General features: G+C 44.0%; 1 pseudogene; it reads right to left on the bottom strand.

Moving 5' to 3' along the window:
• Positions 1–3810: 3810 nt before the first annotated feature.
• LOC110300875 (palmitoyl-protein thioesterase ABHD10, mitochondrial pseudogene) lies at positions 3811–4670 on the bottom strand (annotated as a pseudogene).
• Positions 4671–4899: the final 229 nt, after the last annotated feature.

Genomic DNA, 4899 nt, shown 5'->3' with positions numbered 1-4899 from the left:
TCCCATTCACTTCTTATTTTACAGATTTCAAAAGATCTTTAACTGGGCATGTGTGCATGTGTGCATGCGAGTTCAGGTGCCCTTGGAAGCCAGAGGCTTTGGATATCCCTGGAGCTACAGTTACAGGGGGCTATGAGCTCCCCAATATGGGTATTGGGAATTCAACTTGGTCCTCTGCAAGGGCAGGGCATGTTCTTGAACCATTTCTGAAGCTATTTATTTGCCTATCCGTTTATTTATTTTTCTGCTGTGTATGTACATGGTGTGTGCCAAGGGGACACACATGCACACTGTGTGGAGGTCAGAGGATAACTAGGCAGGGTTGGTTTTTCCTTTCTACCTTCATATAGGAGCACAATAAACTTTAACTCGCAGAGCCATCTTGCTAGCCCTTACCACATCTTTTAGATTGCTATCTAACTCACTCTCTAGTTCAGGCCTGAGCCAGGGTCAGACCTGAAAAGAGTCAGTGAATCTATCTATAGAAGGGAGCAGTGCGGTACTCGGGGGTTTCGAGTGGCATTGCAGAGATAAAAAGAAATAGAAAGTGTTTTCAGTCACAGGAGAGAAATTCCTATTGGTTTTGTTGTTGTTTGTTTTGTTTTGTTTTGTTTTGTTTTCCAGCATCATGGTTACCTGGATGGGCTATACACATTTGTGCAGTTGAGGGGGTTCAGAGTGAAACAAGAAGCCACATCTGGGATGTAGCCTTGACTGAGCTGAATTTCTTTTGGCTTGCTGAAACCTGGGTTTAAGATCAGACACAAAAGAGGAGCCATGGGCCGAAGACTCACCAGCTCAGACGTTCACTAAGTCTAAGCAGGGAAGGTGTGTGGTGAAGTGTGCTAAGCAGAGATGTGGGAAGGTGGCAAAGGAAAACCACCCCAAAGAGAACACCAATCCTTAGCTCTCCCCTGATCTCATGGAGGAAAGAGACCTCAGATCAACTTGTCTTCTGATTTTTTAGGAGAAGCTAGAAACCTGGACTTTCAGAACACATACATTTCTTAAGCAGTCGACAGTCAATCCAAATGAGTATTTCCAAAACACGGGGAGGGGGAGACACACATGTGACATTTGCACTGAATTGGCCTGGTCATCTCTAGAGTAGGAGAGATTTAGTGCAAAGGAGAGGATGAGAAACACAGCTTGGTCAACAAAGGAGAGGTCCAACCATGCCAGAGCTGTAGAGAGAGGAAACAGCCCATCAGCTCTGCAGAGGAAGACCTGGTGTCTTATAAGACATTTTGCAACAAGGTTGCACAATCAGTGATGAAACGGAAGTGTCTTAGCTCCTTTTCCGTGGCTGTGAGAAAACACCATGACTGAAGCAAGTTATAGAAGCGTTTACTGGGGTTCATAGTTTCAGAAGGTGAGTTCATGACATCATGGTGGGGAGTGAGGCAGGCAGGCAGGCAAGCATGACATTGCAGTAGTAGTTGGAAACTTATGTATTGATCTACAAGCATGAGGCAGAGTGATAACTAGGAACAGCATGGGCTTCTGAAACCTCAGAATATATCCCCAGTGACACGCCTTTTCCAAGGAGGCCACACCTCCTAATCCTTCCCAAACAGTTCTACCAACTAAGAACTAAGTATTCAAGCCTATGAGCTTATGGGGCCATTCTCATTCAAACTATCACAGGAGGGAAGGGGATTCTGGTCAATCTTAGCTTGATGTTAGAAATTCCATTACTTCTAATGTATATGTTGTAGTGCTGAGAGCCATGTTGACTACTCAGACCCCGCTCAAGTAGTTTCAGGGGGAACAATTCTAGCAACTAGGCTAGCCACCAGACAATGTGATATTTTGGCAAAGAATGTGGCTGCATTCTGCCCTTGTCCGAAAAGTCTGCCTGAGGCTAAATTGAAAGTTTTGTGCTAATGTTGTTGGCAGAAAAGATTTCAAGATGATCTAATATTGACTTTGTCATATGGTTATTAGTAATCATTCTTATGCAATTCTGCAAGGCAAAAGGGCAAGCAGGGCAAAAAGACACACAAAATGTAAACTCTGGGGAAAAAGACGGCACCAGAAAATTTAATATCGGAGCCAAGGCTTGTGCTGAAAGAGATAAAGAGAAACAGAAAAATGGAGGGGTGCCCTCAGGGCAAGGCACCATCAGGCTAATCTTGCAACTTGTAAAAAAGAAAAGGCCTGAGAAATTTTCTGCTCCTAAAAAGCAATATCAAATCAAAGCTGTGGCAAATGTGATTTAAGAAGAGGGAAAGGTATTCCAAGTGGGCAGCTAAACTTGGCAGCATTAGCTTTGTGGTTCTGGCTTTTGTCATGAAGGATAAACAAGGAAAGGGGTCGTAGACTCTTCCTCTGCTGTTAAGTACATTTCAGAGGCCAGGCATGTGTCAGGAGAGTCCCTGCAGAGAGGTCCTGAGAGACCATTGCATGAAGCTGTGAAAGTGAAGTCTGGATTGCAGTCGAAGCCTCGGGATTTTGGAGGTGTCAGAGTCATGGGATGCCTGCCAAGGAGAGATGCTAACAGGGTGTGGAACCAGCCCAAGAGAGAGAAACGTGTTGTAGCCAGCAAAGCCAAAGGGTGGAACTGTCTAAGCCCTTTGACATTAGACACAGAATTACAGGATTTTGTTCTGCTGTGGTTTGGTCTTGCTTTTGTATAGTATGTCCTATAATGTCCCTTCTCTCTCTTTTGGAATGGCAGTGCATATTCTGTGCCATTGTATGTTGGAAGTATATAATTTGCATTTTTATTTTATAGGGGGTTACAATTAAGATACTGCCCTCAGTCTCAGAAAGACTTTGGACTTTTAAACTTTTGAGGCAATAAAAGACTATAGGGATTTTTGAAGTTTAACTAAATACATTTTGCATTATGATATGGCCAGGAGGCTGTGGAGGCCAGGGAATGGGATGCGCTTGGTTCTCAGTTGGTGAAACTGTTTGAGAAGGCTTGTTTCATTTTGTTTTGTTTTGTTTTTTGTTTTTACTTGACAGGGTTTCTCTGTGTAGCCCTGGCTGTCCTGGAACTCATCCTGTAGACCAGGCTGGCCTCAGACTCAGAGATCCGCCTGCCTCTGCCTCCCGAGTACTTAGGAGATGTGGCCTTCTTGGAGGAGGTGTGTCACTAGGTAGACTTTGAGGTTCCAAAAGCCCACAGCATTCCTAGTTAGCTCTCTGCCTTATGCTTGTGGATCAAGATATAAGCTCTCAGATAGTACTGCAGAGCCATGCCTGCCTGCTTCCTACCATGTTCTCCATAATGATGATCATGAGTCTAGCCCTCTAAAACTGTTAACCCCAAAGATGATTTTCTTCTTCTTCCTCTTCTTCCTCCTCCTCCTCCTCTTCCTCTTCTTCCTCCTCCTCCTCCTCTTCTTCTTCTTCTTCCTCCTCTCCTTCTTCTTCCTTCCTTCCTTCCTTCCTCCCCCTTTCTTTCTTTCTTTCTTTCTTTCTTTCTTTCTTTCTTTCTTTCTTTCTTTCTTTCTTCTCCTCCTCCTCCTTCTCCTCCTCCTTCACCACCTCCTCTTCTTCCTTCCTTCTCCTCCTCTTTTCTTCTCCTTACTCTTCTTCCAGCTTCTTCACCTCCTCCTCTTCTTCTCCTTCCTTTTCTTCCTTCTCCTTCTTCGTCTTCTTCCTCCTTTTCCTCCTCCTCTTCCTTCTTCTCTTCCTCCTCCTCCTTTTTCTTCACAATTTGAATATTTGTGTGAAGACATTATTAAATAAACACTTATTGGATATTTACAAAATAAATGTAAGAAGGGAAACCCTAAAGTATCTGGTTCCTTGGTTTATTACCACTCTTTCGATCTTCAGGATGTATTAGAGTACATTCTAAGTAACCACAGATGGAAGCTTGTCAGCCAAGCCACCAACAGTGCAAGCAGTAGCTAGATGTCTGCCTTGGTCATCCTGTGGTTGATGGTGTTTCTGGAGAGCAGCACCTACATCTGGGCTGACTACTCAGTCAGCAACCTGCAAGGACATATGCTAAGGAACTCTATTGTCCTTCATACCACGGAGCAACCACAGAGGGCAGGTCACAGGAATGGGCTGTGTAATAAGCAGTGAGGCTCTTTAATGAAACTGTATAGAATGCAGCAAAATCCTTCCTTGTTTTATTTAGATGGTAAGGATCTTTCATTTTTATTTTCCTTTGTGCCTCAACAGGAAGTGAACGAAACTGTCACCAGGCCATCTGCAACAGTAGGTATAGCAATAAAAATGTGTCCTTTTCTGGCTATGCAGTTACAGGATGCAGCATGATCCATCCACCAAGGCTAGATCCAACCAGTATCTGTGGTCCTCCAGCTATGTCATCAAGTATACAAAGAACATCCTTTCTCCACTTCCCCACTGCTCATTCTGCTACGTTACTATCTGCATTTCTAACTCCTGAGTAGTTAAACCTTATGAGATTTGTAAAACTCCTTAACTGCCAGTGCCTTTTTTATCATTCATATTAGAAAGATATCCAAGGATGAAGATAATTCCTGGGCTTTTGTTTTTTAGTCTCCTATAAGCCAGGCTTGGAAGATCTGGTCAGTTAAGCAGAGAGAGTGTTATCTTTTGTCTCCAAGCTGGGAGTCACCATGCTCATGGGACTTTCTAGCTGTTGCTGTGCTTAGGCCATGATGTTGGCTGAAGGACACAGCTTTCCAGCTGCACCCCAGACAAGGTACCCAAGCCACCATCTTCCCAGCTGCCCCTGGGCAAAAGAAGCTCTTATAAGTTGTCTTATTCTTGGTATCTTATCACAGTGTGGTTGTTTGAATATGCTTGGCCTAGGGAGTGACACTTATTTGGAAGTATGGCTTTGTTGGGGTAGGAGTGGCCTTGTTGGAAGAAGCGTGTTACTGTGCAGGTGGGCTTTGAGAGCTTCCTCTTAGCTTTCTGAGGATCAAAGTCTTCTATTTGCCCTTG

The sequence above is a fragment of the Mus caroli genome, unplaced genomic scaffold, assembly GCF_978045245.1.
Source record: "Mus caroli unplaced genomic scaffold, Mus_caroli_1 scaffold_10, whole genome shotgun sequence".
In the NCBI taxonomy this organism is placed as follows: domain Eukaryota; kingdom Metazoa; phylum Chordata; class Mammalia; order Rodentia; family Muridae; genus Mus; species Mus caroli.
This window is presented reverse-complemented; position numbering and strand designations above follow the sequence as displayed.